Raw genomic sequence first — 14,704 nt, 5'->3', positions numbered from 1 at the left:
GAAAAAGTGGGGCAGAAAGAAGGGGGGCAGAGGAAGGGGAGGGAGAGAGAGAGAGAGAGAGAGAGAGAGAGAGAAGAGGAAGATGGAAGAACATCTGAGAATATAAGGGAAAAAAAGAAAATAGTAATATTGGGCAAGAGAGGACTGCTAAAATAAATTAAAAAAAAGATAAATAAAATAAACATTGAGTTACTGAAACAAGGGAAGAGACGAAGGGATGAAAAAGAAGGAAAATCAGTGCAGAAGAAAAGAAAAGAATAAAGAATTAAAGGCAGGAAAACTGAAGGGATGGAATGAAAATTGAGGATCGTCAAGAGACATGAATATATAACAGTGAAGGAGGTGTAGAGTGAATGATGGAGATAAATATTTAAGGGGGAAGTAATATCACTAATTTAGACGTATGATGAAGTAAAGGAAAAGATTACTCACACACACACACACACACACACACACACACACACACACACACACACACGCACACACACACACACACACACATTCACCATTTTTTTCACCATTTTCTCACTTCTCATTTCGTCTACAGCCACAAAATTAGGCCTGATGATGGAAAGGTGAAGTGAAAATAATGAGTGCTGGTGTGAGTGCCACCTTCCCACCTCTGTTATGCTGCCGTGAAGGGCTGGCAAGTCGCTGATGATAGACTGCGTAATGACTGAGAAAATCCTCAAACATAGCTAGAATTAAAAAAGCATCAACACTGCTATTTCTATCCACGTATATAAAATTAATATAACCATGAGCCACCACTGTTATATTTCGGGAATAAATACAGTTTCTTTGAGATCATTAATATATGTTTTACGAGGATAATCGATAGCGAAAAATAATATCAATTGTAACAGCAGTAAGGCCAAATTAAACTACATGTATTAAGGGGCAGAAAAATTGAGGTAAAGGTCGCAGATTATAATTTAGAAGGGTGACTTTTGAGATAATATGACCTTAAAGTAATTGCGTCTGTAACATCCTGTATGTACGAAATATATGCATATTCATATCAATAAATTTGTATGGTCAATGAGAATAATATTATAAAGAAAATGTTATGTTCACACATTTATTTCCTTATTCGTCGCCTAGCAAACCTCCAAATTGTCAGTGGGCAAAAAATATTGGCGAATAGCTATGTTATTGAATGAAAATGAAAGAAAGGCTACTAATGTAATCAACACACTGATAAAAAAAAAAAAAAAAAAAAAGTCATGTCAGTACCATGAAATCTGGCAAATTTATAATATGGAAAATTAAAAAACCGAACAAAAAATACGCTACATGACACCTAAAACTTTTTTTTTTCCAAAATTTATTTACAATGTAAATAAACCCCAGTAATGGAGAGAGGGATGACGTTGGTAATGAATGGTGATGGATGGAATATCTCAAATTTGTTGTATGCTGATGATGCAGTTCTACTTGCAAATACTGGACAAGAACTTGGTAGACTAGTGCAGAGTTTTGCTGATGTCTGTAAGCGTCGTGTCTTCAGAGTAAATGTAGAAAAGAGTGAAGTAATGGTTATTGATAGAGAAGATGACTCCCAGTGCGATGTCACAGTGAATGAAGAGAGACTGGAATTGCTGAGAGAGTTCACATACCTCTGTACAGTGATAGAAAAGAGAGGTAAATGTGCAAAAGAAGTGGAAAGTAGAGTGACACAAGGAAGGAGAGTAGCTGGTGCAATGAAGGCCTTGATAAGAAACAGAGGCTTGAGTGTTGCAGCTGCAAGGCTTACATGGAGCGTCAGTGCCAACTTTAACATATGGATGTGAGACTATGGTGTGGTATGAAAATGAAAAGTCAAGAGTGAGAGCAGTGGAGATGGGACTGCTGAGGAATGTATGTGGAATACAGAGAGTGGACAGGTTACGAAATAATGTGATTCGTGAAAGATGTGGAGCGAGGAACCCTGTGAACACCAGAATCGAAGAGAGTGTACTGAGATGGGGTGGTCATGTGGAGGGAATGGATAACAATGGAGTGGTGAGATATATTTGAGCGAATTTTGAAGAAGGGAGGAGGCGAGGAAGGCCAAGGAGAAGGAGGAGGGATGTGGTGGGTGGGTGAGTGTGTGAGGAAGACAGGTTTGGAAGTCGGTGAGACTAGGGAACTGACAAAAGATCGAGCTGGCTGGATGAATATTGTGAGAAGTGCTTGATCTGAGATTTGGCACCCTTTTTTAACGTGACGGCGTCCGGATTGACTCTATCGGATACGTTTATGTGAACCTACAGAATGTGGTGAATGTTGTTGGCATATCAGATAGAGCCAGGATTCGGGGTACTTGAATGATGTGTGAATGGGAGCGTGGCCCATTGGATTGGGCAAATTTGGGCTGTCTGGACATTTCTACTCCTCACCCTGCCCTAGTGTGGGAAAGGAAGTCCGGATGATGATGATGAATAAACAATGAAAATTCAAGACATACATAATGAACATATTGATACCACAAACATGGTTGTAAATCATATTTCTGATTTTGGGCAAATTTGCTGAAAAATTATGTGACTGACCAAAATCACTGTAATGTCAACAAAACTCAACTTTATGACTAGAAACACTATAATGTTTATGCCACTACACACTTATAATAATGAATAACAGGACAATGTTTTCAAATTGACACGCACCTTAAACTAACGCAAAATTGGGCGCCAGTCTGGACAAAATAGTTTTTGACTGCCCAGAACGGATCGGATTAAACATGTCATTGATGTTCACACCAACACGGGCCCACCACTGTCTCGTTTACCCTTAGCAGCCACTTGTTTCCACTCAAAACGGTGCTCTTGTCGCTTTCTTTTCTTGTGACTTCCGACATTCACCCTCACTTTATGTTTCACTAGACGTCATCACTGTGCGTTAATGCACGTAAAAGTAGCAGAAATGGGGAAGGTTTCAAGAGCTGTCCCTTCCCTAACGTGTGCACGCGGACTGACTGCCCAACACTGGTGCTACGGGCCTCATGATTGGTCGAGCCAACCCCTGTAAACACAGGAGGGTAAATGCCGCTGCGCTATTGGTTCGTCAACTCGCCTTATGCCACAGTCCCTGAGTTAGTACGCTGTTTCTGCAATAAAAAAAATCTGACTTTGAGCGTTGATACGGAGGGGAATAAGGGCCGATTTCTCTTGGCTCTTCACATGACGTTGAGACGATGGTCCTTGACACGATGCATTTAGATAAATCTCATTTTCGGTTCTTTGACGAAGTCGCTCTACTGCCATCGAGCTCCTATGAGAAAACAGATGTATGAAAATGCAATGAGCACGACTATTTCTCAACCACCTTATTAAATATACTGTATCTACAGCCGTTATTCTTCTGTTATTATTACATTCACCTTTTGCACCATCAAAATGATGTTCACTTATTATGTGCTTCCATCGGGTCAGGTCAGGTGCGGGTAAGGGGATGGGTCTGTTATGATGTGGCAGGGGTAAACCAGTTCTGCTGTCGGGCCCTGCTGTGGATGTCACTGCTTGCATTGCGCAGTTGACCCTTGTGCGGTGTGATGCGGTGAGGATCTGTCCGTTCTCCCCTTTGGGGCTAAGATGCGAATGAATGTGTTTGAATGGATGAGTAAATGGAGAGTGAGTCGTCCTGTCTCGGCTACCTCCCTTTCCTTGGGGGAAGCAGCCTAGGTATATAGATAGATAGATAGATCGTTTCCCTGACTGATTCGTATACTAATATTCTGAACGAGCTTTTCTATTAATACATTCATATATCGCCACACATATCACCACACCATCTACTAGTCAGTCACACTACACCACACCTTATAGCTTATATTACCCTACCACCAGACCTCATACTTTATCACAGTGCTACCACACACTACCAAACTACTACCACACCACTTGTTCTCCATGACACTCTCATCGTGCATACCAGCTCACTGTGTCACACTATATGCCAGTCAGCAGCCACACCTTGGCATCGGTAATCACCAACACAAATTCACTTCAACACCTCATTCGACCGTTCTCGTAGTTTTCCAGTCCCGCTTTAAGCTGCAGTAAGGAATTTATTGCCCGTAGTAATTTATTGTGCCGCGACCCACACGTTCATCAATAGGTTCCGTTGCAATAATCCGTCTCTGAGGCAAGTGGCTGGCTGGTTTGTACACTGGGGTGGCAAAATGTAGGCGAATCCTCTTCACGAAAGGATAGTTATGAATGCTTGCAACTTGTTCTTTGTTCCGACTCACAATGGACTACTATTTCCACGGTATTAAGGTCACAACGCTGCAACATGACTTCATATCTTTGAGGATGAGAATAAAAATGCAGGGGCGTGTACTGTAGTAATATACTTGTCAAAGGAAATGGTGAAAGGGGATACTCTTAAAAGCTGATACCTAAGGAAGAAAGGAGTGTAACTTTAATCTGACTGCACCACAAACGCCCATTATTCCCTCCTTATATGTGTAATCAGGACCCTGCACTGACGACAGAACAGGAAGAATGTAAAATGGATTGGGAAAAAGATTATACTTTCCACTGAAGTTACGAAGACAAGTTTACTGCAGAGATTTTACATCCTGCCTGTAAGATCTCATACCTACCGAGCATCCTCAGTGTCTGCATGACTAGGGCCAAACAATTGCCCACAGAGGTCAGAGGTGGTAATAAGCACAAACCAGCAGCATATGAGAGGGAATTTCCACGTCAATTAATAATTTCCCACCACGAACACACCCACTTCTTTCTCCCACCTGCCTCAGACATTCGCCCCACATGTCCACCCCAGATGCCTGTAACACACACCTATCTCAGGCACCTGTTCCAGACCTCTGTTAACTGCCATTGCAAATAGGCTGCTCGTTAATGGTAGTATCTTTCAGTGCAATCCGGACTGAAAAGAAACCTTTGGTCATGATCCTGCTGCTAACTTAAAACGAGAGAGAGAGAGAGAGAGAAAGAGAGAGAGAGAGGGAGGGGGAGAATCCAACTTTCCATTTCCCTTCCCTTCAGTTAATAGGAGTATCGAGTGGGCTAGAGTTGCCTAGGATGGTAGCCGATAAGGTCCACAAATTCCTGCGCCAGTACAAAGAGATATTTTTCCAAACTCTTAATCCATAACTCCCTACCCACGTCATGGTGATGTAGGTAAGGAGAGAATATGTGGGATGTGCCCAATGTCCCCCGGACGAGAGAATACGTGGGATGTGTCCAATGTGCCCCACGTAAGAGAATACGTGGAAGGTGTCTAATATCTCCCAGATGAGAGAATATGTATGATGTGTTCAATGTCCCCAGATGAAAGAATACGTGGATGTGTTCAATGTCCCCAGATGAGAGAATATGTGGATGTGTTCAATGTCCCCCAGATGATAGAATACGTGGGATGTGTTCAGTGTCCCTCAGATGATAGAATACGTGGGATGTGTTCAATGTCCCCAGATGAGAGAATACATGGGATGTGTTCAATGTCCCCCAGATGAAAGAATACGTTGGATGTGTTCAGTGTCCCTCAGATGATACAATACGTGGGATGTGTTCAGTGTCCCTCAGATGGTAGAATATGTGGGATGTGTTCAGTGTCCCTCAGATGATGGAATACGTGGGATGTGTTCAGTGTCCCTCAGATGATAGAATACTTAGGATGTGTTCAGTGTCCCTCAGATGATAGAGTACATGGGATGTGTTCAGTGTCCCTCAGATGATAGAATACGTGGGATGTATTCAGTGCCCCTCATGTGATAGAATACTCAGGATGTGTTCAGTGCCCCTCAGATGATAGAGTACATGGGATGTGTTCAGTGTCCCTCACATGACAGAATACGTGCGATGTGTTCAATGTCCCCCAGAGAAGAGAAAGTGAACTGCATGACCACCACTGTCATATCAAACACCATATCACACAAATACATGGATAGGTGAAGAATGCATTATGGATGCTACTGTTATTGGTAACAAGACATTATTACCAAGAGCCAGAGTGATCATGACTGCAAGAAAATAAACAGTGACAGATTAGGAAATAAAACAACCACATAAATGATTCACAAGGCTACACAGCATATGAAACAAAAAGTGTGCATGTGCATGACATACATGGGCAGTGGCCCGCACATGATTCAAAGCCTGTCTGTCTTTGTCATCGCCAGTGCTCAAACAGGCCAGAAAATATGAAACAAACGCAGGACAAACTGTTGGAAAGCCGTCATGGAGAGAAATGTGTTGCTGCTCTCACTGGCTGAAACAGGAAAAAAATTAAGACTCAGTTAACTCTCGCATAGGTAATATAAAGATCAGATTTTGAATAATGAATCTGAATATTGTGTTTAATTAATACATTAGTACTAACTCTCGCAATGGACTGGCATTAATAAGCTGTTGTAAATGATCCGGAAATATTAGCCTGATGATCAAAGTCTTGCTGGTACTATTTTGTGTACAGTATATAGTAGAGTAATTTAATGGCTTGTAATTGTCGTGGCTAAAAGTGCACTGGTATGGGATGTGGCAGGGAGTTGAGACAGGAGGTGTATTATCGACAAGTTTTACTGCTTGTCTTTGTGGATTGTGGTGCATTACTTAACACCACTTTGCCCAGACTCAATTCATACTTTAAGTTGAAGATTGATGGGTGCCAAGTGCTTCTCGTGTGCTACCGTGTTACCGTAAGGATTGATATTGTAACTGAGTAAAGATATGAGGCAAAAACAACATTATTGTAGTGAAAAAATAATGGTGAAACAGGTAAACACGGATGAAATGGTAGACGAGAGAGTAGCATGGAATGAAGGAATGCATTCGAGTATGTGGAGTCGAGTAAAAATTGCTGGGAGGAACATGGAGAAGAGTTTATTTCCACCAATTCTCTCTCTCTCTCTCTCTCTCTCTCTCTCTCTCTACCTACCTACCTACCTACCTATTATGTCTCTTATCTACTTCTACATCTTTTCAACGGCAATACCACGTTGAGTGCACCGCTTCTCGTCCGATCAGCGAAGTAAACAACGTTGGGTCTGGTTAGTACTTGGATGGGTGACCGCCTGGGAACACCAGATGCTGTTGGCCTAATGTTTTCCCCACCCTGCCCTAGGGTTAGGTCCGGATGATGATGATGGTGATGATGATGATGATTTTCTGTCTGTCTATGTGTGTGTGTGTGTGTGTGTGTGTGTGTGTGTGTGTGTGTGTGTGTGTGTGTGTGTGTGTGTGCATTCGTGTATGCAGTATTCCGAAGGCGATGAAGGAGAAATTACTGGAACTGAAATCATAATAAAGTTCTGTACTAAAGCAAATTGAAAGAATTGTGAGTTAGTATTGTAGGGATGAAGGAGAATGATAACCAGATGCTAAAAAGTATTGTCAAGTGATTAATTACCATCTTAATGTGGGGAGAGAGATCGGTGGTAATGTGAAGGCTGCATCTCACACACACACACACACACACACACACACACACACACTCACACACCACAAAGGCGCTTCACGAGAACACCTATACCACAGTCACCACACAATTACACATCTGCCGTACCTTCACCACTCTGCCACACACCTACCACACCCTCACCACACAACCACACATCAGACCCTCACCAAAAGACCATAATATACCAGACGTTCACTATACAACCACAAAACCACCATAGCTTCACCACAAAACCACCCACCTATCATACCCTCACTACACTTCAACCACACCTTATCACACAGTGCCACACCATCACTGCACATGAACCAAACCCTTACCACATAGCAGCACACGGACTACATCCCCAACACTCAACCACATATCTGCCACAGTCTCACCACACAACCTCAAACCTTCACCACAACTGCATTCTACCACTACATCATCCGCCCTCCACCACACTCTAAGCAATACCAACAGATACCAACAACCACATAAGCATAGTAAAGGCCACGCTTCACTTCACCCTTCCCCACAACAGCACCACAATAACAGTACGTCACCAAAAGCTCACACCCCCAACCTCCAAACCCTAACCCTAAGCCTCCCAAGACGCCCTTTATCGTGAACGTGAGATAAGACCAAAGATGGCAGCATAACCTCTAGGGAAATCATACTCTCGCCCCTCCTTCACCTCCTTACACTCCTGAACTATATATTGTGTTTAATATTTTCTTCTCGGGTTATATGACAACAGTTCTAGGGTGATGCTCTGTGTTTATCAGTTTTTGTTAAAGAACTGGATGGGAAAATGACAAAAGTAATAAAAGACATAACAGAAGAAGCTATGCGAAAATGGAGTAAGTAGAAACATGCTCACGTTGGAAAACGTACTCGCTCTCACCCAGGTATCACTGACAAAAAAGTATGTAAGGACTCGAAAGAAATCCAAATCCGTAACCAAAATTCTGGGAAATAAATTACTAATAAGAAAAGCTAATAAACCCGGGAATAATAATAAGGAACAGTTTTTCGCGGTGTCCTTCTTCATAACATACTGTGTAAATAATATCCTAACCTCTCACCTTGGAGGATGCACTTCACGCAGTACAGTGTATCAACAAAATCTGTCTGTCTGTCTGTCTGTCTGTCTCTCTCTGACAACATTGTTTTTCTGTATCATTCCAGTAAATCATTATGTACTTACACTTTCGTTCCAAACTCTCCGTCTTCCTTTCTCCAAATTCATCTTTTTCTTATATTTATATCCTTTCTCCCTCCTCCCCAAGCACCTGTAAGACAAGTGACACACACACACACACACACACACACACACACACACAGTTTCTTGCGCCTAATTTCGTCGAGAGCCCCAAATATTGCTTTGTGGAGAAAGGAAGGGAAAATAGTTAACGAGTGCTGGTGTGACTGCCGCTACCCAGACGCTGTTTTGCTGCTGGTTACGAGTTGGTGAGGCTCTGATAAAAGTTTGCTCTCAGAAATGGGTCATTCGGTATTTATAGCTACAAGAAAAAGCAACATAAGCACTGGTATTCAAATCCAATTATTATGAAATACTGTAACTATGAGTCAATATTCTGTCGTACTTTGATAATAAGTACGTTTTCACTGAGACTACTAAAACATGTAATAGGAGTCCGCACTGAAAGTGTGGAACGTGTTCGAGCGAGAGAGGAAGCAAGTCAGGCAGTGCTGAATATTGTCTCATGTGGCTCGTCATCTTCCTCTGATTTCCTGACCTGATGATACTGAAAAGAACTTATTAGATTATACCAAAAATATTCTCTCATACTTCCTAAAACCAATACTCCTCTTGTATTAATTTTAGGTCTAGGACTTGGGACCTAGCCGGTTAATAATGACTGCTTTTGGCTCACAAAAATTATTTTCACCAAATCTCTCGGTGAGCTCCGATTCGAATCAGAAATCAGAAATTCAGAGTCTGTTTCGTCGATCAGAGTATTGTATCAGTTTGACCTGGATTCAGTCAAGAATTTCCAAAAAAAGCCAAACAGAAGGTATCATTTGTTTTGAAAAGGCAAAACCTGGTTGCTCTCAACAATCGTCGGAATATACTGCTGCGCTAGTCATGCAACCTTAGACCGTTACTTCTTGCGCAGCCGGCTGTTACGCTAATCTGCCTTATAAACAATCGTTTCCTCGATTTGCAGAAAAACTATTGAATGTTGTCTATGAAATGAAAATATTTGAGGATTTTTATGCGATTTCCAAATTTGGTGTCTATCTTCCTTGTAACTTCAAAATTGGCTGAGATATCGCTACTGTACTACAGAGTTTTCCCCCCGACCCCTGACCCCATTTCTTGATGATGTGATAAATCTTTCGCTAGGGTACATATGTCGGGGGTCCAAACTGTGACTAAATTTGATGTTCTCGTTCGCTTCGCCCGCTCGAACAATGAAGGTATGTATTTTCTCAGTTACCTTATTGTCTTCTATACAGAGGCAAAATGTATTCATATATATTATTATTTCTCTCTCCTTATACAGAGTCAACATGTATTCATACATATTATTATTTCTCTCTCCTCTTCCATTATGAAACTAATGTTATCTCGTTATGTCCCTTCCTTGTGCCACTGACTGACGCGTATGAACACTCTCAAATCGATTTTCTCTTTCAGAAAGTAATGCAGTACCACCACACTACCACCACACCACCTGCTCTCTACCACACTACCACCACACCATTTGCCCTCTCTACCACAATACCAACACACCACCTGCTCTCACAACCAAACTACCCCCACACCACCTGCTCTCTCAATCCCCACCATCATCACACCATCTGCTCTCTCTGCCACATTACCACCACACCACCTACATTCTCTACCACATTGTCACCACACCACGTGCTCTCTACTCTGCTACCACTCCATCATCTACTTTCTCTCTCCCTCTCTCTCTCTCTCTCTCTACCAAACTACATCCACACCACCTACTCTATCTACCACTCTACCACCACACCGCCTACCCATTCTACCACACTATCACCACACCACCTAGTCACTGTCACACTAGTATCTTAATACCTACTCTCAGTGCTTCACAATCTCCCAATCAGCAGCCACACCTAAATGCACACTCACCAACAATAATCTCTTAAATATCCTCCAACACTCCAACAAGCGATTCTGATAATTCTTCTCAGCCCTCACAAAATCTGCATCAGGGACGCTAATAACTGTTTATTATGTCACTACACGCACTTAATTCATTGAGTCCAGAGATGATACGCTCTGTCGGGGATAAGTGGCCGGCTGGTTTAATGACTGAATTGGAATGTGTGAGCTGTCTTCCGGCACGCAGGATTCACCAAAGGAAGGGGGCGTAAGGATGTTTGTAATTTGTTTAGTGCTTTTGCCCTGGAACACGATTACCACGATATTATGGTAACAGTCCTGGAACCTGCCTTCGTCATTTTTATCTCAAACACGAGAAAAAGTGATAGAGGTGTTTATAAATCTGCATGTCGGAGGAAAAGTTGAGAAAGGATATTCTTAAAGGTGGTCTGTGTATAGAAGGAAGGACTGCAACTTTACCCTGGCATCTGTCCAAACGTCCATAATTCTTGCCTTGTTTGTTGAAGTAAAACATTGCAAACGTCTTCCCATGCCGGTAGGACAGAAGAAATTTTAAAGGTACTGGGTAAAATATACTTTCTACTGACGCTACAAAGGCTGCTCTAGTGCAAAGACTATGTAAACCCTGTCTGTAAGATAACCTTACAGTGTATCCATAGTCATTGCCTGCATGACTGGGGCCAAATAATTATTCCAGAGGTGAGAGGTATTAAATAAATATGGTACATAATATTATCATCATCTACAGGTCAGATGCAGTACAGGGGGAGCAACTTAGGACTCAGGAGAGGTAGTTTCAGCCTCTTTAATAACTTCCCATCACCAGCACCAACACTTACTTATCTCGCCTGACCCACACACTTCCCCCACATACCCACCCCAGACACCTGCCATACACACTTACCCCAGGTATGTGTCGCAGATGCCTACTGATTGCACAGAGAGAGAGAGAGAGAGAGAGAGAGAGAGAGAGAGAGAGAGAGAGATTCCCATTTCCTTTCTGCTCTCCTGAGACAAACACAGAGGGTACTTACGATAGGCTGATGACCAGTAATGTCCATTCACTCCTACACCAGGACAAGGAGAGGCACAGTAATTTCCAAACTCTCATTCTACAATTTTCTTCTGGTGTTGTGGTAATCAAGGTAGGGAGGGATAGCGAGGGAGGTGTTGCATGTCCTCCTCCCTGGTGATATCAGTAAGCCGATTTGGAGGCAATGTGTGACCAGGGTGGGATGAACTCAGTAAGTGCTGCCTTTATTTAGAGAGTTGAGGCCATGGTGGTGTATCCAAGGGGGATGGGGTGAGGCGGAGATATTTATACGTTGGCTGCCAAGGAGGGAGGGAAGTGAGGGGATGTGAGAGGGCGAGAAGCGTGCATGATGACTCACAACACTAACAGCGACGGAGACGAGAGAGTCAAATCCATCCATGCACGTTTGGCAGTAACACATTTGACATAAGCACATTTGGCAGTAGCACATTTGCCAGTAACACATTTGACAAGCACATTTGCCAGTAGCACATTTGGCACATTTGCCAGTAGCACATTTGGCAGTAGCACATTTGACAGTAGCACATTTGACAGTAGCCTCACATTTGTCAAAGCCTGTCCGCGTCTGTCATCATCACTACTCGGACAGGTTCGACAATATGAAACAATTCCAGAACAAAATGTGTCGGAAAGCTTCCATGGACAGAACTGTATTGGTTCTTCAATTGACAGAAAGTGAAAAAATACAGCTGCTTCCGTTCTTTTTGGTATCAGAGCGTCAATACGAATGAAATGTAAATCTGTTGTTGATTCAAGATTCTGAATACTGCTTGAATTAAATGTCAGTACTAAGTGTCGTAATGGACTGGAATGAATAAACTGCGGAAACTGATTCAAGAAAAAAACATACAGTTGGTCTTGGTTTTCATGGTAGTGTTAACTAATGCATTTTAATTACTGTGGTGAAGAGTATATTGAAATGGAACGAGGCCTGGATTTGAGCTACTAAATACTTCATCGACCAGTGTTTTGATTATCTATGCAGAACGTGGTACACTTTTTAATATCAGTTTGTCTTGAGCAAACCATATTCTATTTTCACTAAGCTGAAAGTGGATTGCATGAAATGTGGACCAAACACTGATTGCCAAGTGCTTTCGTGTGGACTGGAACATTGCTCTCGGGATGGACGTTCAGACTGTAAGCAAAAACAAGACTAAATAGAGAAATAATGAAGTGAAGAAATTATAAGAAATCAAAAATAGGATTCTGTAAGCGTCGTTCCTTGAGAGTAAATGTAGATAAGAGTAAAGTGATGGTTGTTGAGAGAGAAGGTGACTCCCACTGCAATGTAACAGTGAATGGAGTGAGACTGGAATTGGTGAGAGAGTTCAAATACCTGGGTACAGTGATAGAAAAGAGAGGAAAATATGCAAAAGAAGTTGAAAGTAGAGTGACACAAGGAAGAAAAGTAGATGGTGCAATGAAAGCCTTGATAAGAAACAGAGGCTTGAGTGTTGCAGCTCCATGAGGCTTACATGAAGGAGAGTCTCACCATCTAAAACCAAGGTTTGGGTGGAGTCCAGCCGGGGATTTCCCGGCGTACAGCGTTGCCTTGTTTCCTATACTCTGATTGGCTAGTGGCTGACCTGACACCGTTAGAGCTCGCCGCTCACATCTCGCCACCTGGCCTGACATGACTTCACCCACTTCTGTGTGTGTGTGTGTGTGTGTGTGTGTGTTTGTGTATGTGTGTGTGTAAAGACAAACTAATTTAAGTTATAAATATAACCAAAATAATGAATTTAAAAATCGCATTCTCTCTCTCTCTCTCATATAATTTATGATTCCTAGTATGGGCCTGGATGTTGCCGCTCGTGAGTGTTTTAACTTATTTATTTCTATTAAGAAAATAGCGTATGTTCTACTGATTCCTTCAAATTATATTATAAACGTAATTGTTACATTACTTACCCAACTTAGAACTACCGTGAAAGTCGGTAAAAGTAACTACATTTTTTTCAGGAACACTGTAAAATATGTATGCCACGTTTCTATTGATGTACAAGAGCCATATGCATTACAAGTTTACCTTCCTTTTATATGCTAGAATACTTACGTTTATATTGTATTAGTATGTGTGTACCTGTCTGTGATGCCTATTACATATATAACAGAATTTACTCATCGCTCGTTTAGGAAGTATGGCATGGCTGCACCCAGCGCCAGACCCCCCCCAAACCTTGGTTTTAGATTGGTGAGACTATAGTGCCAACTTTAACATATGGATGTTAGACTATGGTGTGGCATGAAAATGAAAAGTCAAGAGTAAGAGCAGTGGAGATGGGACTGCTGAGGAATGTATGCGGAGTACAGAGGGTGGATAGGATACGAAATAATGTGATCCGTGAAAGATGCGGAGTGAGGAAGTCGGTAGACACCAGAATTGAAGAGAGTGTACTGAGATGGTATGGTCATGTGGAGAAAATGGATAACAATAGAGTGGTGAAGAAGGTCTATCTGAGCGAATTCGAAGGAGGGAGGAAGCGAGGTAGGCCAAGGAGAAGGTGGAGAGATATGGTGGATGAATGTGTGAGGAAGAGAGGTTTGGAAGTCGGTGAGGCTAGGGAACTGACAGGAGATCGAGCTGGCTGGATGAATTTTGTGAGGAGATGTGCATGATCAGGGATTTTTGGCACCCCTTTTTAACGTGGCCGCGTCTGGATTGACTCTGTCGGATACGATTATGTGAAGCTACAGAACGTGGTAAATGTTTTTGGCGTATCCGATAGAGCCAGGATTTCGGGGGCTTGAATGATGAGAGAATGGAAGCGTGGCCCATTGGACTGGGCAAACTTGGGCTGTCTGGACATTGCTACTCCTCACCCTGCCCTTGGGTGGGAAAGGAGGTCCGGATGATGATGATGATGATGATGATGATGATGATGATGAAAAATAGGAGACATAGCAGACAGAAGACTGGGATGAAATAAGGGAATTCAACCAGGTACTTGTGAAGGTGAAGTCGAGTGAAGACTGATCTCTCTCTCTCTCTCTCTCTCTCTCTCTCTCTGTCCAGGTATTGCTCATTCGCCGCCTCCACGACCATCTCGAGTTGTTACCCGAGGCACAATGGCCTCTCACGCACACCAAGGGGGAATGAGAAAAGAAAGTGGAAGAAAAGAGCAGGT

General features: G+C 42.5%; 1 non-coding gene across 1 annotated transcript; it reads left to right on the top strand.

Annotated features, from left to right (window-relative positions):
• Window positions 1-6,934: 6,934 nt before the first annotated feature.
• Window positions 6,935-7,052, top strand: LOC145402669 (5S ribosomal RNA). The gene has a single exon (XR_013897838.1). It is a non-coding gene; the product is annotated as a 5S ribosomal RNA (ribosomal RNA).
• The last annotated feature ends 7,652 nt before the right edge of the window (window positions 7,053-14,704 follow it).

Source organism: Coenobita brevimanus, chromosome 6 (assembly GCF_032717465.1).
Source record: "Coenobita brevimanus isolate Jiangsu-jjx chromosome 6, ASM3271746v2, whole genome shotgun sequence".
Lineage (NCBI taxonomy): Eukaryota > Metazoa > Arthropoda > Malacostraca > Decapoda > Coenobitidae > Coenobita > Coenobita brevimanus.
Note: the sequence above shows the minus strand (reverse complement) of the source record. Positions and strands in the feature narration are given on the sequence as shown.